General features: G+C 39.8%; 1 protein-coding gene across 1 annotated transcript in view; it reads right to left on the reverse strand.

Moving 5' to 3' along the window:
- The window catches only part of LOC128742064 (rho GTPase-activating protein conundrum), a 182,500-nt gene that overhangs the window by 142,717 nt on the left and 17,744 nt on the right, over positions 1 to 22,039 (reverse strand). The window contains exon 2 of the mRNA XM_053838260.1: positions 6,241 to 6,280. The gene's annotated coding sequence lies outside the window, so the exon portion shown is untranslated. The remainder of the gene's footprint in view (positions 1 to 6,240; positions 6,281 to 22,039) is intronic.

Below are 22,039 nucleotides of genomic sequence, written 5' to 3' on the forward strand. Positions count from 1 at the left end.
GCATGCACAAATATCTGTATTTGTGGCAGCTTTGCTTCGGAATTGAGTTATAATTGGTTTCCATTATAGCTTGTTCTGATCCAGGGATCCCCTAGCTTGGGTAAGGATCGTTATACAAACTTAATAAGCGTTGCTTTAATGACCATCCCTTATCTAATTTTACGCTCTTTGCCTTTCACGTCTAGTCTCGTGCAGGAGATACTATCAATGCCTTAGATTCATTACTTTCTTCTACCGTTTGTAACTCTCTAATTCCCCTTCTTCTCCTCTCACGACTGTAAGAGCGATCTCAAGGCCATTCAAGTATTAATGCTGGCAGATCATGCTGTCTCCACGAGTAGGTTTGGATATGGGATACTTTCTTGAATAGGAACAGCAAGAAATCGCGCAACAAAAGCATCGGTTAATGGTCAATTGTGGCAAGACACAACCGCACGATGCCAACGTTCTGAACCGGCTTACAAGAAGTGAGGCTTGAAAATCCCTTTTTGGGTTCGCAAACGACGTAGCAAATTACAATAAAAAGAAAAGTATAGGTGTTGACATGAGTCTAATTTTTGAATTGTGGTGAATGACCCTCTGGGTTAAAACCACTCTAATAAAAAAATAATAATTTTTGAATTGAAACCGTTTAACTAGCTCCATGGTGTATTATCGGGTAATGTTGTATAGTGTCACTTATGTTACTTTACTTACGGCCAAAGTAGCCCTATCACTTTTCTCTCATTTTCTCCGGGTTGGTAACCTATTCACAACTTGAAACACCGGGAATCTGTTCTTACTGACCTCCAACACCACTAAACTTAATACAGTAGGATTTCGAATTTGGCAACAAATGCTTGTCACCTATGTTGCCAAAATCGAAACCATGCCAAAATCGAAACCATGCCAAAATCGAGACCTTTTTTCGATATGAAAAAAAATTAATGTAAATGCCTTAGAAATTGACTAAATATCGTTAATCAACGATTGCAACTATTATATGTTTAAAAAGTCCGCCAAGAGCTATCCGTCCGGTGCAAATAAGTTATTGACACCCTGCGGTAAGGCGTAGTCCTACGGCAATAAAAATATTATTGTTCGAAACCACATAACTTGTTTTTATAAACATACTGAGGGCATTATTTTTTCGTCACTCAAAGCATGTATGCAGAAACTGATTGACATTTAAGCATATTTTTGGAAGTGAAATATGTTGTGTTGCCAAAAACGAATACTTTTGTTGCCAAAATCGAGGCATGCCAAATTCGAAATCCAACTGTATCACCGAACCTTTCCGAGTGTCGGTATCTTTGACTCTCTCTGCAGATGTAAGCTCACGATCCTAACCGGACACCCCGGGAATAGTTTTCCGCAATTGCCGATCGGTTAACCGGATCAGCACGCCTCGGTGGGCTGGGATATCGCCGGTCAGTCCCCGTTATACGATCCGCTTGCGACCTTACGGTCCTTTTTGGACCTTTTCCTTATTTTATTTTTGTTTCCTTTGTACGCTTAGTGCTTTATTCTATTGTGTGTATTTTTAATTACTTTTTAGACACTAATTAATATTTTAACCACTGACTTTGTACATTCTAACTTGTTATTTTTGTCCTTTGTGTCAATTTTTCAACACTTGTAATTCTAATTAGTCTCGCAGACCGACACTAACCACCCTTTTCTCGCTTTTAAAAATCGTATTTTAAGTTTTAATCACTGGCCGACGCGAACTTCAACTCTTCTTACTGGTCAAGGACAGAAAAAACACATCGCGCCAGATGTCGAGCCTTTTAGGCTAATCCTTGTTAGGAGAGATCGGAAAATTGGCGAATGAGCCGAATTTTAACATCGGATCCACATCTGCAATCATGCCTTCGATGACGTAGTTAGTGGATGTCACCTAACGTAAACAAATTTACGAGTGCGTTCAAACTACTTGTTTTTGGAAGGTATCCCACTGTGAGCACGGTATTTTGTTTACTTCATTTAAAAGCGTCATCTTTCTGCTTTACAGAAGCCAGGTTATCGAAGTCGTCGGTATCTGTTGAGTTATCTATTGGATATAGTTTTTGCTGGATGCTCATCCGGTACCCGTACTGCGTGGCCAGCCCATGGTAGTCTGCCGTGTTTTTGTCGCTTCACAATGTTCGCATGTTTATACACTCGGTATATTTTATGATTCATGCGCCTACGCCACATTCCATCTTCTAATTTTCCCCTTATTTAATTTATTGCAGGATATAACGCTCAAAAACATCCGGCGCTCTTTTTCAACGTCTACGCTTTATTGCCATAGAGTACCACTGGAAGAATTAACATCGTATAAAGTGCGAGTTTCGCATGGAGTTGCAAGCTATGGGACCTTAGCTGGCTGCCTATTCCGTAGAATGCCCTATTGCCAGCCGCAATCTGCTTTTTTACCTCACGGCTGACGTTGTTGTTACATTTCACTAACGAACCAAGGTAGATAAATTTGTCGATTACTTCAAAATCAAAAGCATTTTCATCTATTACCACTGTAGTTTCAGCACCCGAAGGGCTACCATCATATACTTCATCTTGGCAGAGTTTTTGATAAGCCGTATCGCAGCTTCCTCCTTACGATGTGTGTACGCCTTTTCCAGAGCTCTACGGTTAACAGCGATGATCTCGTCCGCGAAACCTAGGACATGTGGGACTTCGTGATGATGATGCCGCTATCGTGCACACTAGCCGAATACCACCTTCCAATGCAATGATAAACAGCAAATTTGATAGCCCGTCACCTTGCATCAAATTTTCTAACGTCACAAACGAGTTCGATATTTTACTAGTTATTTTGACGCTTGACCTTTAACCATCAAATATCAGCTTGATTAGTATTGTTGGAAAGTCATGTTCAAGCATAAGCCGCCACAGTTTATTTTGTTTAACTGAATCGTACGCCGCTTTAAAGTCCATAAAAAGATGTCTGTAAGTTGAGCTCCGAGTTTATCGAGGATCTGTCGCAAGGTGAGCATTTGGTCCGTTATGGAGCGTCCATCTCCAAGACCGCACCGCCAACAAAGGTTTGTTGCATCGATCTCAATCTTTGAAATAGGATGGGGAGAAAATTTTGGATGCAGAGTTGAGGAGAATAATGCCCCTTTAATAGCTGTATTCGAGTGGTTGGCCCTTTTTATAAATAGGGCATATGGGACCTAATCTTCCAACCACTTCGTAGGTAGTTTCTTCTGAGTCCATACCTTTAGTATAACCTAAGGGATTCCACAAAAAGTGCGCATTTTTGCAAAAAAATCCTTTACCATCATCCGGGGATACTTGCAACACCGGGGTTACTTGCAACACCTTTGCGCATGGTGCTTTTGACAGCTCGAACGCATTTGTTTGTTTATATAACCATTTGTGGTCAACGCCGTTTTAAAGAAGGGACGTTTACCTATTGTTTAGTTAAGTCTAATCCATTATATCATTGTTTTGCTTGTTTTTATACGATTGGAAAGTAATTTCACGCTCAGAGTAGGAAAAATGAATGTGCAAAGTTGCACCATTTCATTGACATGAAATTATTTTTTATCGTATGGTTCCTGTATACAATTAGTGCATCATATGAGCTAACAAATAGCAGCTTTGAGCTTTGTTTATATTTTGAACTTGGAGAAGAAACGATGAATTCGTGTTGTTACTTCCAATATGGCGCAGCTTGCAGCACTTGTAAAATAGATAGTTATCGTAATAGACAGTATGTACAAAGTAAGTTTGCACCTGTACGATTACAAAACATGCCTCCAGTAACCCTTGTTTTACTACAAATACACTCAAAATATCTAAAAATAGTCATTCGCGGTTTAAAATCAAGTTAAAAATCATAAGAAAAGCAAAATCAGGAAAGTGTTGCAAGTAACCCCGTTTACTGGGTAACTTGCAACACCCCTATTTTCGGTTCATTCTACAGATTCATTTAGCTGATATTTTTTCTCGTAATCATAAATCAAAAGTACTGACCACTATACATGTTTTGGCTACTTACACTTGGACCTAAGCAGTACACTTCGAAAGCTATACCAAGTCAAAGTTCAAAAGTGTTGCAAGTATCCCCGGATGACGGTATCTCAATGTCTACAAATGTCGCTGAGCTACATTCAATATTTTGATAATGTTGTATTTACTAACTTAAAACGAATAGCTGGTGTCTCCAACAATATCTTTATTGTGATTAACGAACTTTACTGTCAGATTGTACGCGTGAGAATGATGGCGGTTCTAGATTATGCGTATTGCCTATTTGCTTTAAAAGAAATAGCTTTCTTTTGGTCGAAACAGATTTAATCTATCCCAGCGGAACCCAGAGATATTCACTTCTATTTATAATCATTAATAAAAACTAGGGTAAAATGCCTCTTATTTGACCAAGACATCAAGAAACAACCAAATGTCGTAAACAAATTTCATGTGGTCGGATTTCTCTTAAAGATAGCTTATTTCTGACGAAAAAGATCAATTTTATTCCAGCGCAATCTGGAGATGTGGACTTTTACATCTTTTCATGTCGAGTGTTCATACCCTTCTTTTGGCAAAAACTGCTAGAAACAGATGCGTGCTGTAAACAAACATCACACCATCACTTTTGACTTCAAAAGATTGATCCTAGTTCAGCAGCATTTTGAACAGGCTTCATTTTCGGGTTTTTGCTCAGTAGATGCTCATTTGACTGCAGCACCTCAGCGAAACAAAGTTCGAAAAAGTAGTCTAAAGGGCAATTGGAAAGCTAATTATTATCTACATTATTGTAGAAGAAAGTATAGTTTTAATTTTTGTATATACGACGCTATGCGATTGCTACCCCGTTGGTAGCCAAATGAGCGCTCTTTTTGCTACCAACGGGGTAGCAGCCCCATAGCGCCGTAAATACAAAAGATAGAACTACACTTTCTTCAACAATAATGTAGATAATAATTAACTCTACAATTGCCTTTTACACTCCTTTACGAATACTGTTGTGTTGAGGCGCTGCAGTCAAATGAGCATTGACTGAGCAAAAAACTGAAAATGAAGCCTGATTTTGAGATATAGAGATAAAGGACTTTTTGTCGAAAATATCCCCACTGTGCAGTGGTTCACCCTCGTCTTTGAAAAGTTTAGCGGGGATGCCGTCCTTTGCAACTGCGTGCAAAGTTGGTGGATCCACGACTACTCCATCATCGTCAATCATTATCCTATATCTATTGATAACCCAATCTTGCAACAGAGTGGTGAATGACAAAATGGTTAAAACCACATTAAAATACAAATAAAAATCATGCAATAGTACAAATGTTGTTTCTAACGCCTGGTCATCTCCGATTTTCCGGTAATCAGGTCTCCCTTCTTGTCGTTGCATATTGCACGATTCGACATCTGATCGTTAATCGTTTTGAAGAAGCTCCTCATATCGTACCTCTTGAAGCAATTCTTGGCTGTAGCAAAAGTACCCAACATTTATTGCGCTGTAGTACCGATCGCAAGGTGGATGTGCTTCCACTGTTCATTCAGGTTCTCTTAACCTCGTTCATCGAGACCATCTACCAGAACTTGGTCGATACAACAGCTAGCCTCTTCATTAGGATGTTTCTAAATATGATTCCGAATGTTCAGTTATGAAAAACTGATACTACAGATTCCTCTGGCTGCAGTGAAGTTGATTATCCTCCAATCACCTTTTGTCGTTATCAAGTTTGTCATTCATCGGTGCGTACAAATTCATCAGGCTGTAGTAAAAGAACCAATTAGGTACCCTCAAGCATAGACGGGTCAATAATGGATCTTCACCTTCATTTGTTTTCCATGATAATACGAATTAGACGTCGGGCTCTGCCTAATCGCGTTCGTTCATCTTCGACAATCGCACTTTTTGAATGACAGCAACCTCGACCTTTATCTTTGGCAGCTCTCTTTTTTGCCAGGATTCCAGGTTGCAGTCTTTTGACATACACCTCCACGACGTTTGTGATGCTACCAATAGATAGCATTAACTGGTACAGCATTAACAGAATCATAAACATCACTATATTTGAAATCCATGGCTGATAACTATTTTTGTGTTCACTTTTGGCAAGATGCTTTTGCATGCTTGTACACACTGCTTAGAACTGTCATTTAGCAAATTTATAGACAGCAGCTGTCAGTGTAACAGCTACTATAATGGTTTGAAGTTGGTTACACTTCAGAGTGCTGAACCCTGCATTACAACTTTGTAATAGTTTTGTTCAATTCATTTGATTTGATCATATAGTATGTACTCACCTTAAGGTATTCTTCCGTATTAGATTTCCGCGATGAAAGTCTAAAAAATAATAATAAAAAAAGAAAAATTAGAAATTATTATTCAGCCTAAAATTTTAAATTATGATCAAACTAAATCGCTGTAGGAGGAAGTAGACGTTTTACTAGCAACAACAGCAAATGTATTTCTTTCAGCCTAATCTCAAGATTCCCACGCAACCTAAAATCTTAATAAAACACAAGTATGTAGTACCATAGATTGCGCTGCTTAAAATCCATGGCAAAATCTCAATGTGGGTGTAGGATGTAATTATAGACATTGTGTTCAGCAGTTGAGCACGTACTAATCCGCAACGCATTTTTCAAAATTAACGCACGAACACACACTGCACAATAAAAACGCAGCATCGCGGGTTGCTCTCGTCAATCACGCACCGCCGTACTACCCACATCCTACAGAAGAAAAATCATCTCGTTTCAATAATTAATGTTATGTCCACATGCAATCCTTCAACCACACCACCCCTCATGAAAGTGGAGAGCAAAAAAGAAAAGGTTAGTTGAAGCTTTTAATAAGGCGCGTCCGGTAGTGTGTGTCCGGTACACACATCGCATTATCATCTCGGACGCGCGCGCGCGCCTAGGACGCGGAAACATGCCGCAGACGGATCACGTTTCCGTCATATCCGCAATCCGCGAGCATCCTCGGCCGGCCCGGCTCGGTGTCGAAGCTTGTGACGAGCGGTAGCCCAGCCATAGCCACTGATTAAAATGGATTAAGGGGTGTGTGCGAAAGTGCCGCTGCTCGCACCCAAAGACGGCGGTGGATTCGCGAAAGCGGATCACCCAAAGTTTGCAGCTATGGAAAAAATAGAAAGTAACCGGCATATTTTAGCGATGTGTTTTTTTTTGGCTTCACCCTCACACGATGGTAATTTAATGTCTATACTAAAACTGTGAGTTTGTATATGTCACTGAGCCACGTGAGTGAGGTAATACCCCCCCGAAAAAAAAACCATCATCATACACTCGACTGAGTCTGAGGAGTTTGAGGCGGTTGGCAGATTTCCTTCTTTGATGTGATGCGCTCATCGCATCGCCATTAGATGAAAAGCCTTCATTATACGTCTAGCAACTCGAGCCCGAGGATTTGGTCGTTATTTGGAACAGATGAAGTGCTTACTCCGAGAGATGACGTAATCTCGCACCCGCTGCGGGTCAAACGTTGACCGCTGCTCGTATGTTAACAGATTTTACTGTGCCGTTTTCGGTGTATCACTATTACCGGCCGCCACCGTAGCTGATTCTGCCTTTGAGGTATCATCATTTTAGTTTGTACAAAGGTTAGATTCCTACTTAGATAATGCTAATCGTGACATTCATATACGTACTCTCGAAATGACATGTTTAACTTGAGAAGGATAAAAAATCTGCATTATGCAGGCTAGCTTGGATCAGTTGAAATGGTTGAGCCCTGCAACTGTGGCCTTTGAGCCATCGCATTAGGAGTATGTGTATTTCCAGGCGACTGGGAAATTTCTGAGCAACACAATTCTCATCCTTCCGATGAAGTGTAATGAGTTAGCGAGCTATGAGTCAAAAAAAATGCTCCAGATGAACTCCTTTTTTACCATAATCAATTTATAATTTGTTGAAAATTGAAAATATTTCAAATTGAATTGATGTATTTAATTTTAACCACACCGTAGCTAGCTTAATTGGCAAGGTTCAAATCCCAACCCCGCAGAAATTACGAATGACCCAAGCTGTTAAAGTGACTATAATCTAACAAAAAAGAACTCTGATTAGTCCATCTTTAAGTATAATTTCAAATTCACTTTTAAGTCAAGTTTCAAGTCCAATTTTTATTTTAAGTTAGGATAAGTGATGGTGGAAAACTCCAATAAAATTTTAAAAGTCATGTCATGAAAGTTTTGTTATTCCAGAGTCATGCCGAAGTTTGGATTCTGAATTTTGCCCGATATTTGATTGCACGCCAAACTCCAGTTATTTGATAATATGCCAGATTTTTGATAGATCTCCGTTTCTCCGTGTTACAAGAAAGCCATCACTTCCAATTTTAGACAAAATTTTACACCTGCGTTGAACAAAACTTACCCCGAAAAACTCCTCGCCATCATCGTCAAATTGATTGCCAGATTTTTGTCAAACACTTTTACTCGTGTTTGCCCGGTTTTCGAGAAAACCTTTTGGCAACTCTGGTTATGGCTGAAAAACTCGATTTTTTTTTAATATTTACCTAATTCAAAAATGAACCAAGCAACGTAGAAAAAATGTTTTCTTTTCAAAATGTTTTTTAAATTTTAAAATACAAATAGACTGGGCAGTACGGGAGAATAAATAAGGCAAAAAAAGAAAGAAATACGGGCGAAGGGAAATATCGTTTCTCCAGAAAAACAGAAAAGGATAAAAAACAGGACAGAAAAAAGAAGAGAAAGAAATGAAAACGAAAGACAATAGGAATGAAACAGAAAAGGTAAACAGAACGTGGCAGAAAAGGAGAAAAACTGAACATAAAAAGAGGAAGAACGAAGCAAACGAAAAACGATGTCAACAAATTCGGATCACCAGAATCGCAGCAGAACAGAAAATAAACTACGGTATGCTTTATACAGTCTTCCATGGCGTGATCCCAGAAACCTATGAGGAACATTGCCGTTTGCTTATTTTGAGACTCTGGAAAGAAGACTTGCCAACGTTCAAGCCATATTCCTGGCTAGAATGATATTGGGAGATATTGACTGCTCCTCCATCCTGAGTCAACTGACCGTGTGTGCTCCTGAACGATATCTCAGAACTAACGGGTGACAACTAAAATTTTGGAACTTTGTTCGAAGCACCTATACTCAACAACAAACGAGCTCAGAGAGAACTGAGGGTATGTATGTGTTACCCAGCTAGCACCAACTCGTATATCAATGTACGAAAACTATCGTAAATATCTCCTAACAAACTCGAAATCGTAACTAAAGCTGGATAAAGTGCGATCAAGTTGATTTTCTGTCGTATATAATGATAATGACTGACATGCATACGATTTTCAGCACAAAATCGTAGAGTAGTATGGAGCAACTCGCGCTTAATCGGATATTATCGTATATAAATACTTATATAGTCGTAACGCTCAAAATTATTCGTATATCGCCTCCAAAATAGTACGGATATGCCAATTTCGCGCATGAAATACGATTTATTTAGCATGTATATCTGTATGTAATACTGATTTTTGCCTTTTTTATACATATGAAAATGCGGCTGGGTAGCCCTCTCTCTCCCCCCTCTTTTTGTCAATATATTTTGTTTTGTTTATGCTTGCCCAGTTTTGCTTAAAAAGGCGTCGAAACAGAAAGTATTTCGGTAGCGCGTTGTACACTTCTACGAACTGCCACAGAAATCTCGGCAAAAAGTATACGGTACAATATTTAAAAAGCGAATATGTTGCGGCTTCGACTGTTATCCATATCCATATTCGACCATATCCTAAGATGCCCAACAACTATAAGCAAGCAAGATGGTGGAAAACCATCCAAAATTATGAACGCAGAAGGACATCGTTCTCTTTAACGTGTCTTCAACAACAAACCCTCTGGTTTGGCTATCAATTAGGATGTGCACCAGACGAATTTTTGAAGAAAATTTTGATCCCGTTTCTACAAAAACATTATGCAGATAGACAATACGTGTTTTGGCCGAATAGAGCACCATCGCATTACGCAAAAAAAAACACAATCATTCCTGAATATCCATTCGGTTCCATTTGTACGCAAAAACAATGACCCGACAAATCTGTCAAGTGCAGTGATTTTGAGTTCCTTGCTGTACAAAAATAACTGGAGAGCGCATTCGCAAAGTTGACATGACGGCCGTACAACGCTCATGTTCCGACATCAAATGCCGAACAGCAGATTATGGGATGAAAAAGAACAGAAAAGGAGGAAGAACGGAGTAAACGAAAAACGGGATAGAAAATTAGTTCGAAAGCGAAAAAAATCAAAACAGGCGAACCAAAAAAAGTCGCAATGGGACAGAAATGTATCTAAAGCAGGCAAGAAAAGACGTAATACGGGACTGAAAACGAAGAAAAACGGAAGATAAAAGACGTTTGTCGGAACAGAGGATAATAAACAGAAGAGGAAAAAAAAGAAAAGGTACAAAGAAAGAGGAAATAGCGGAACAGCGAAAAATGGGGGAGAGAGAGAGAGAGAGAGAAGGAAAAGAAAGAGAAGAAGGGAAGGGAAGGGAAGAGAAAACAAGTGATACCAACACGAGAAAGAAGAACAGCAAGATTGAAAGAAAAAATCCGGTTGAGGAACGAGGAAAACGAGAAAAACGGGACAAAATACAGAGAAATGAAACAGAAGAAGCAAAAACAGTAACAGGAAAAATAGTTTTTGTAGGAAAAACGAACTAAAAAATAGTAAAACGGAAAAGAAAAGGACGGAAAACTGTAAACGAAAAAGGAAAACCAGAGATGAAAACTGGAAACGAAAAAAAAGGAAAACGTGAAGAAAAAAGATGGGAGACAAAATTACACAAAACAATTGAAAAATACGAGGAAAAACGAGACTAAAATTCAAAAAAAAATGTGACAGCAAACGAAGAAAAACGGAACAATAAAGCAGGAAAAATGGAACAGAAGAAAAAGGAAGACGAGAGAAAAAGAGTAACACGGAGCAAAAGCTTACAAAATGGTACTGAAAAGGATAATAAGCGGCACAAAAAGTGGAAAAACGGGACTGAAAAACGGAACAAAAACGAGTTAAAACGTGGTATGACGAAAAATAATAGTTTTAATTTGAAGTAAAACTTCGTGTCTGTGTCTTCGACCTTACTCACATCACTTCTCTCACGGGCCCAATTCTTACAGTCACCCTTGCCTCACCTTACAGGCCCGATTTGATTTGGACAGTCACCTAGGTGACTCTCAGAATCGCAAATTGTTCTCTTACCTAAAAAACTTAGGTGAGGTGACTGTGAATAGGGCCGTTAATGTCCTATGTCAAGTTCAATTTTAAGTTCATTTTAAACCCAGTTTCAAGTATAATATAATTTCAATTTTAGGTACAATTTTAAGTCAAATTTAAACTCTGATTTCAAGCACAATTGGAATTCCAATTTTGTGTCAAATTTCAAATGTCATTCCGAAGGAGCGACCAAAGGCGCTATAACCTAGGTTTTAACCAAGGGCAAGTAGTAAATGTACTTGTCCCATCCCCGAGGGTCCGGAGTATTATTTAACCTTTACTAGCTAAATACTCCCAACAAAAATCAAAACTTAATTAGTAATCAGAAGCGGTTGGTACGAGACGTCCCTGTTTCTTCTTCCTCTGTAGATTCCGAAATGTATTTACGCATGAATAATTTATTCACACAAGATTCATTTCACTGAATCGTCTCTGCGTCAAGATTTCACACTTGGCCTGGGCGATTTAACATTTGCGAAATATTTCGGATGTTTCGCAAATGTCAATACAGACAAGAAAATAATTTGAAATATTTCTATGACTAGAAAAAAATAAAATTATTTCCAAGATTCCTTTATTGTGGCTGTGATGGTATTAATAAGAAATAATTTCAAATGTAATTCCGAAGAGGCGAACCAGCCGCAGGCTGAACATCTCTGAAATAAAGAATAAAAACCTTTGGTATATACTATAACAAAGGTAAAAATGTAATTCTAAGTCTAATCTCAAGTTCAATTAAAATCTAATTTCGAGTCCAATTTCAATTCCAATTTTACTTTCAATTTCGAGCTTAATTTCAAATCCAATTTCAAGTCAAATTTCAACTCTAATTTAAAATCCAATTCTCATTTCAAATCAAATTTTAAGTCCAATTTCAGACAAAAACTTATGTTTTAAATACAATTTTTAGTTCAATATGAAGTTAAGCTTCAAGCCCAAATTCCAAGTCTGATTTCAAACCCAAACCCAAAGTCTGATTTCAAGTCCCATATAACCTCTAGTTTCTAGGCTAATTTTAAGTCTAATTTCTAGTCTAATTTTAACCTTGATTCGCACCCGAAAGTCCGGAGTTTTCAACTTAATCGGCCGGTATTTTTGTGTTCACTTCGTTTTTCCAGACCTAAACCTCCTTCTGAAATGTCGGGTGTCCCGTTTTTTATTTATGCCTGGGCACGCTTAGTGATGATGATCGTTTTTTACCTGCTCGGATAAACTCGGTTTAGTTCGACATTCAATACTGCAAAAGGCGGAGCAGATTACATCATTTGATACTCTTCTGCTCCATTCGAGGAGTGACAGAAACGCAATTGTTTCGTCTGATCGAACCGGATCAGGGCGCCGCCGGCGCTACGTATGCACGTGCCAAACTCGATCTCGCATCCCGCATGCGGCCACATGCCAAGCAACCGCAACTTCCCCTATACGTAGGTAATTGCTCGCAGGCTGGCAACTTGACCTTGTCGGGTGATTGAGTTTTACCCGCCTCCATCGGCAGTCAGAATATGTGATCTGATCTGAGACGGTGTTCGTGTTGCGCCCAACTGTTGCGGTTGTGTTACAGTTTAGAAAACGACTCAATAATTTAATCCGATGCAGGGGCGTTGTTGGCAGCTTGAGTATCCAACAGCTGGTGGTGTTGGGATCGGGCAGTTGAAATCGAATACACACTGGAGTATCGATAAGGTTTCACCAATCCAGTATAGAATTCGGATTACTAGTTGCCTTAACTCGGTAGTGGCTAGTGGGTCGATTTGTTAGTTGAGGTGCAATGTACACACCTGAGTGAGCTCCAGTTCACCTGATGCGTATAACAAGTTGACACAGGTATGGCACGGAGGACAACGAACAGCTCGTTCTCAATTGCTTTGCGGTCGGTTATGGGTGGAGTGCACACGTCAACCGAAATGTGGCCCACGGTTTAGTTTGGAATTGGGTTCAAAAACATAAGCTCTGTTGACTTTGCGACACACCGTTGTTGGAGTGTTTGGTAAACTCTTTGCTGAGCGTAGTGAAACATCGAGTAGCGCACCGAATGCCGCGCTGTTGTATATGTCGCGAAGAGGCGTGTGTTGAATTAATCTGCCAGCTTTTCGAAAAGGCACCCATAGTGAAACTTTTTTTTGCTCGCCTGCAATCCGGCCACACGTAGGTTACAGTATGCGAGCCGCGTGCACAGCTTTTGCCGATTTGAAGCGTGCCACATTGCTGGTGCTCCTCCGGCGAGAAACTATACAACACGTATCCAATACACATGCACTGTGGGTAGTAGCATTGTGTTACTGTACAACACTTTTGGAGTGCCACGAGATTTGCGTTTGTTCGAGTTTAGAGCGCTCCCTAGCCCAAAAACTTGAACTCGTTCGGTATCGAGTGGAGAAATTTTCCCCGCCGTCAACTCGCCGGTTGAATTCATTATTAGTAGGGAGCAGAAAGAGGTTCGAGTGATTAATGAACAACACCACAGAGCAGAGCCGCGATGAAGCCCGGTGAGATTCTGAAGGTATGCGGAAGTCAACACTTGGATCCAAATTAGTAACGTGTCTGATGAACACTGCTATGCACTTTTACGACATGGCACACAACCTCGTTCGGTGGAGTTTTCATTCTTCGGCGATCCGAGTATGGCGTTGTTTGTCTGATGGTTTCGTAAAACGGTGGAGTGGAGAAGTGAAGTTATTTTTTGTGGGATGAAAATTTATTTTACAAGAGTGGTAAATTTTGAACAACAATTTGGAATTCTTTATATTCTAATGTCGCGATTCACCAAGAAAAAATTAGGGTTATTATTTGTCATTAAAAACATTATTCAGCTTGGATTGCTAATACGAAAAGGTACAAATTTAGCTCTAAATAACTCTAAATGAGCATTCAAAACTAAGCAGGTTTTTTTATTTTGAATCCAGAAGTAGATCAATGTTAATGAAACGTCCGACAATACTAAAAACATTAAGTTCAACATTAGGAACAACATACCTACCTACGCATGACTAACATTACGATTTCTAAGAGAAAAATTAAAACGCGATTTCTAAAAGTTTCACACAAGTCACAGAAGGCAAACAAGTGAAAATTGTTATTGATCGCAGTACAAGTAAGGGACGTGGGTGAAGTTCGCGCTGAGTAATTCTTGTTGAAACGGGGCTACTAGTGACACGAGGCCTTCAAATACTGCAGCTTTGGTACTTGATTGGTTGAAAATGATTAAAAAATGAGCATTACAGGGTGTGTAGTAATAAAACTGTCAGTAAAGTAAATGACCATAAAAATAAGATGCTTGCATAAATTTAAATTTTGAGTATATTTCGTGTAAAGTATATCCATAACATTTTTCTTGAATTAGTTCAATTCAAATCTTTCACCCTTTACTTTAATTATCAGTCGCAATCGTTGTTGAAAAGCGTTAAAGCTGGCACGCACGATATCCTGAGGCATTCCATCCCAAATCTTCTCTAAACGTTGCTTGAAAGTAACCAGAGTCAATCCTTTGCTGCTCCATAGTTTGCCAAGCACGTAATCCTATGCGTAGTAGTCAAGAGGATTCAAATCAGGTGAAGAGGCAGACCATTTTTTCAAAGAAATAAAATTCGGAAAACTATCCTCACACCAAGCCTGTGTAGCTTTCACCTGGTGAGACGGTGCAGAATCTTGTTGGAAGCAGTATGGTGCGTTCTCTTTAAAACATTATCGATGTAATATTTAGTGTTGATATTAACACCAGGTTCAATGACAGCAATGAAACCTTCAAATTTTATGAGAAACATTCTGGAACCTTTGAACAGCCAGTTTATTCCGAGAAATATTAGAAAGATGTGCTGCATATATCTGTTCATTTTGTTGGTCCAAAAACAGAAGTTCACAATTACCGAGCCGCTTGAGCAGCTACCGACATCTTTCGATTCTTGCTTTTCAGTCAAACAATTTACCAGTTGTTTTTTTATTGGAACAGTTCAAACATCATCTTTCAAAAGATTCTTTCATGGCTGACTGCGAAATTCCCAGTTCCTTGGCCATCTTACGTATAGACTGTACTGGTTGCCGTCGAATTTACTCTCTTATTCGTTTAATTGCTTCCGGTGTCCTTAGAGTGCGTTTACGGCCAGGTTTTGGGGAGTGTTTTCCACGAACCGGTTTTAACCGGGCGCTTGATGGTACAAAAGATGAATCTTTCGTTTATTCCGAGTGGCTTCAGCATCTTTAAAAAGTCATCGTCGTCGTCAACAGCATAGAGCCGGAGTGGCTCGTGCTGTTTCAAGCAGTCGTCTCTATTCAACTCTGTCTGGAGCTCGACCTGGTCGAGCCATCTTGTACGTTGAACCCCTTAGTTCCTGGTACTGGTGGGGTCGTTGAAGAGAACTGTTTTCGCGGCACTGTCGTCCGGCATCCTTACGACGTGTCTGGCCCACTATAGCCCACCGACTTTTGCCAGATGTCCGATGGGGATGTTTCCAAGTCGTTCCTTTAGCTCGTAATTCATACGACTTTGCCACTCTCTGCTTTCGCTTTGTACTCTGTCAATTATTGTCAGCACCTTCTACTCGAACACGGCAAGGGCGTCGAGTTCAAGTCCATAAAAACTACCGGTCTGATAAGCGGTTTGTACATCGTCAGCTTCGTACAGCGGCGTATGCTTCTCGATCGATGCGCTTTGCGAAGAACAAAGTGGGCCCGATTTCCCCCTTGAGTTGCCTACCCTTGGTGAAAATCGTGCCTTTCGTTTTGATGCCCGCTCGTCGGATCACCCCCTTAAGAGCGATAGTGAACAGCATGCAGGATAAGTCATCACCTTGTCTTAACCCTCGCTGCGTCTCGAAGGGACTCGAGAGCAGTGTTGCCACATGTACAGATTTATCTGGAAAAGTACAGATTTTTTGGAATTTTTTGGTACAGATTCTGTACGGTACAGATTACAGATTTTTGCCAAAAAGTACAGATGGGTACAGATTTTTCTGAGTGTCAAAAGCTCATACTTTTTTCTCAGTGCTGTTTCTTGAAATCAATAGAGAAGCAATTCTTAGTATGAACGAAAACAACATAAAACGTATTCATGTATAAGTTTAACAGAGATATGTGCAAACGTCGTCAAACAAATAAATAATTTGAGACTCGTGCATTTTTTCAATGCTTACAAACTAAAGTTTTCTATACAATAAATATTTTGAATGGTACAGATTTTAGGACAGATTTTTGGAAGAAAAAGTACAGATGAAAAAGATTTTTACCCCTTCCAGTACAGATGAATATGTGACAACACTGCTCGAGAGTGTCCCCGAGATGCGCATGGAACACATAACTCGATCTCATGTAGCTTTCACGTCAGTTTATCCGGAAAACCGGGTTCATAATTCACGAACCATAGCCATAGCCATAGCTGGTTTCGATCGACTGTATCGTACGCTGCTTTGGAATCAATAAAAAGGTGATACATCCCGACATTTCTGCAAGTTCTGTCGGATGACAAACATTCAGTAGACAGTTGCACGAGCCCCCCCCCCCCCCCCCGAATTTTCCTGATACTGCCCTACGAAATATTGTGCTACCCGGTGACAGCCGGCGTAACAGAATCTGGGAGAGACCCTTGTAGGTGGCGTTTGCCGTTAAGCTGCGACGGTTGTAGCAGTCGAGCCAATCACCCTTTTTGTATATGGCCGATGCTAGCGTTTTTCGGCCATTTTTATAAAGCTCTGCCGGTAGGCGGTCCTTACCCGCGGCTTTATTGGTCTTCAGCAATACGATTTATCTTTTGACTTCCTGGAAATCAAGTGCTGGAACATTGATATCTTCCGTGCGCACCCCTAGGTGCACTTCCGTTTCGCATACCCACCCTATAACAGTTTTCCAATCCAATCCTTCACAAGCAAGAATTACAGACAGACGGTTTCGACAATTCACGGTGCAATAATGTTGTTGAAAATAAAAGTTGATAAACTTAATGTGGATATATAATAATGCGCCGAACAACAATTGTTGAGAACAAAACTTTTGATTTTTCGCTTTAAAAGTTGGAGCGATGGAACTAATTTTGATCAGACCGAACATATTTTCACCCTCAAGGTGCTTTTTTAAGCAGTCCTGAAATCTGAATATTTATACGCCCCCATAAAAAATGCCTCGAACTTTTCCTCCTATTCAGTAAGTTCGCTGTCTTATCCACGACCTACTAATCGGCATCTACATTAACAGATTTGATATTTTTGGTTGGTAGACGCGTATAATGCAATCTGTCTAAATTTTTTATCGGGGCATACACTCACCGCACCGTTCGGCAAACGGTATTCGTCGTCTCTTTTATTCTCTAGTGTTCTAATGGGAAACTGCGAGATTGACGTCTCACTCATTGTTCATAAGGGTGGTGGGAGAACAAAAGAGGCAAACATAACAGTGCACACGGTCTAACTTTAGAACAGTGTTGTTAAAGCAAATAACATTGAAACCCATCGCTGTTTCATTAAATTACTGAGAAAATCTTCGAAAATTATTGAAAAAGCTGTCTTTTTTGTTGCTTTTAATAAAGAAAAATTAATTATGAACATACATTTCTCTCGAAAGTATTGAACCACGTTTTCACCATTGGAGGTTTCAGTTAATTTCAAACCTATAATTCTTATTTTCAGAACCGAAACAGTGTCTTGGCAACATGATAGTACAGCAGTTATGCTGCAGCTGCTGCTACTGGTGAACAGGTTCCGTCAATTCAGAATTTGTTTTCAGTTTTGTTAGAAAATAATAAAACTTTCGGCTAGTGACAAAGCCTTAGATAATAGAAAAAAAAGATAGTGAATAATATGGTATGTGACAATTGAGTGCTTGACTTTTAGAGTGGTTGTAATCAGTGCTGAAAAATGTGATGGATTGGATAGTAGCGAGATGGCGATTGCCTTCAACAGCTGAAAAATGTACGTTTTCGGACAACAATTTCTAATTAATCATATTTCTTATCGGAAACCCAGTAAATTGCGTTTGTGTGAATTAAATGTATGGTTAAGTGATTTGCGAAGATGTTCCTATCAAAAGATTTTGAAAATATGAATAAAAAAGTGCATTTTCGGCTCATTTATTTTCAACTGATTAAAATAGGTGACACTGCTTAACTCGTTCCTTGCCCTATGTATGGCGAAAAGGCAATCGGTCGACAAGTAACATCACATGCACGTATCAGGGATGTTTAAGAATCGCCTTTCAGTCTCACATGACTTACTCGTTAAGTAAGCTTTCCCAATACAGAATGACCCCAATAGGAGGCGAGAAGGGTCCACTTTGCAGTACATTTCATCATCCGTAACGACAATATCGTATTTCGGCAGTAAATTCGAACCTCTTTGAGCCTTTCTTTACTTTCAGATTTGGTACCACTTTTGTAAGTTGGTAAACGGACTCAAAAGGTTGTCTGCAGGCCTCGGTTTGATCTGGTTCGTCAGTTCTAAATTTTGCCGCTTTTGAGTCTCATTGTGAAACTCAGCTTTATGATGTTTTTCTTTAACCATGTCCAGCTGTAAGTGTCCGTAGGATTGGTGAAGTAAGGCGTCTGCTAATAACGTTTCGAGTTTCTGTCGCCCCCTTTACTCTGTATTCCCGCTGAGCAGCTCGAGGTTACATAAGAATCACAAGGCAACAGTGAAGAGCGGCATACTCGCCCAGCTTCCAAAAAGCAGAAACGATCATTAGGATTGTACAATCCAACAGATCATCGTAAGATTTTGGGCCGATTGAGAATTATCAGGGAATTGGCTCGCAGTAAAGGCTACCGCCTCGCACACGGCAGTTGTTGAGGTATAACTCTTCTCTACTCAGCTAACAAAATTCTTTTCCGATTCTTGTTCTACAGCCTGAGACCGTTTTGTAAAAAAACCTTTGTAAGAAATACTGGTGCGCTCGACAATGAACCAAACATTTACTTTGCGACAGATCCTGCATAAAATTCGAGAATTCGACTTGCAGGCACATCGTTTGTTCGTAGACTTCAATGCAGCATATGGTTCAGTCATGCGAAATGAGTTATGGGACAGGCTGATGTTGGTTCTACATCAAGCGTCAGAATACTGGGTGAGATATCTGTGTTACTTGATGAGATTCTACACTGTGTCCAATCACATGGGCTTGTCAATCTCTAGTCAATCTCTCAGCATAACTGTTAGTTGGTTGCTAATTTGTACTTTGTGGGCGACATTTAGGTAAGGTAGTTCTGGCAGAACAAAAGATATACGATAGTTATATATGCACATTGCTTTGACGAGCCAAATTATACTGACTTTACTACCGCTACTCGCGTGACAGTCCCATTTTCTATGGAGTTTCCTATCTAAATGGGACTGATATGCGAATAGCGGCAGTTTATGTCAATGATAATATATTTAGCTGTGCTAGATAAACTGCACTTAGAATAGAATTGAAAAGTCGCTAATCACTGATTCCATCCAAATATGTAAAACTTTTCATCCAAAGTAGGAAAACCGTTAACCTCGTTACTTCCGATTCACGATTCTGATAGAGCTTTTGTTTGCACTGACGTTTAAATTATCACGATCGAAAGTCAGGAGAATCGCATCGTCACAACTCATCAACTGAAACCGACGGCACGGGATCGAAGATCGAACGAACGGACGATCAATGAAACCCGAAAACAAACAAGACACGGAGATTCTCTATTCATGATTTCTACGGCGTCATCGAAACAATTATTATTCGTAATCTTTCGTGACGGGTCATCGTCTGGCTGCTGTTCAGCTTCTTTTGTTTTTTTTTTGCTTTTCGCGCAGATATCAGATCCTGTTGTGCTTACTTTGGATGGCAGTATTCTTCTATATAGGTATACGATGTTTGATTAGATCGGAGTTCGAGTCAGCAACCAACGCAGAAATTGATGGAGCAAGAAACTTTGAAAGTATATGAGTAAAAACGTTGACTGACAAATAAGCCGAATGTTCTGACAAAATGGCTGTTAGTTATTCTGCGGTATTGTTGAATACGTCATTAGTTTTTGTTTGATTCTAGTTTCGTATGGCTCGCCGCTAAGGTTCATGGGCGTATTTGATGCAATATTTATAGATCGGTGTTCTCCTCACACCGACTTGGGGACTATATTTTAGAACAGCTTGCCTATAACTATGAATATTCATGAATTATTCTTTGCACGTAACACGAATTTATCGCTATGGTTAAGTCCTCGTAATATTTCATTTCTGAATTTAACGATACCAAGATGTGAATTCTTGTGATACCTCTCTGTGATTGACGATAAATCTGAGATGATAAGTTAAATTGATGGTTTTATTTTATCTAACTAAGTAATCAATTAACATTATAAGCAGTAATTCAATTTATTTTGTCTGGAAAGTAAACTACTTATATTTAATTTTACCGTTATTGGAAATGATATGTTGTCTCTGACTTTCAGTGCAGAAATGTGATTTCCAGAATAAAACCATTTCTCTGAGTCCAATAGTATAATACATATGTTAGCAAATCAAGGCAGACATTTAAACCCAATCTTTAAGGTATTAATAGACCACTTTAAAAGACGCTAGCTATCAATCATTAATAGAATAGCATCTCTTTGGCGATAAAAGTCCATTTGTTTCATTCTTAGGAATGTTACATCTAATGACCACTTTCTCACGGGGCATACGATTTGCGTAAATGGAAAGAACTCCAATGTTGAAAAGCCATTATCACCCGGGGTTAATCTTTCGGCAGACGAACAAACGGCGCGGCGCAGAAAGAAATTAACCTGAGAGGTAGAAATCGAACCGGCTTTGCGAAGGAAAACAACACCATCAATTTTCCTGCGCCGCTGTTTGACCTTCCCGGCCATTCACAAGCCGGCAGTGATAGCCAGACAGGAACGTCAAAATTTATTATTCAATCCGCGTACCGTACGGATCAGTTTTAGCCACCACCACCACCACCAGCAACAGCAACAGCAGGAGTAGCAGCAGCAGAGGGTCGAAGCAAAAGCTCGCTGATTGTTTTCGTTGATGCGACCATATGAGGAACTTTGCGCTTTGCGCGTCTTTTGCTGCACAGCACTGCCAGTGAATGTTGAATGCTGAAAACCGGTATGCAAATGACATTCCAATCAGAAGAAGATTTCGCCCCAAGACGGCGGTCGCAGTGTAAATTTACATATTCTCCCTTTCGGATATCCATGCCACCACCCCCCTCCCGCCCACCTTCCACCTCTCTGTCACTGAGCTGTTCATTATAATCTGCCATATTGGATTCGTGTATCAAGCAAATTCGAAATTCTCGGACTTCATTCACGCCGAAATGTTAAAACAAACATCTGACCGTCAGATGAAGTGAATTTAATCCTGTCTTAGAGGCAAATCAGCCGCAGGCCTCAATCTTCTTATTTCAGAATCTACAGCGATGAATAAGAAAATGTGGAGGCCTATTTTGACATTTATTCATGTTCGTTTTCTACTTAGCTTGTTTTATTCGATTTCCAGTAAAGGCACGAATCAATTCGAAGTGACCTTGCTCGTTTCGGTCGAAAATTTGCATATTTATACGTTCTGACCATTTAAAACATTTCACAGTATGCGACGGGAACCAGCGTTAAGTTGAATTTTGTGAAAAGCCTCAAAGACACTTTCTGACGCTAAATTGAATTGGTTCGATTGTTGTAATTACCGCGGCATTACCCTGATCAACGCCGCTTACAAGGGGCTCCGCACGATTATGTTACGTCATCTAAATTCAATAGCATGAGATTTCGTAGGGCAGTAGTAGATGGGTTTTATGGGAGCCCGTGCTACTACGGATCAAATTTTTACCACGCATCATATTTTCGTGGTTTTCAAGGCAGCATACGATATAGTCGAGCACGAACAGCTATG

Source organism: Sabethes cyaneus, chromosome 3, assembly GCF_943734655.1.
Source record: "Sabethes cyaneus chromosome 3, idSabCyanKW18_F2, whole genome shotgun sequence".
NCBI classification, from domain to species: Eukaryota; Metazoa; Arthropoda; class Insecta; order Diptera; family Culicidae; genus Sabethes; species Sabethes cyaneus.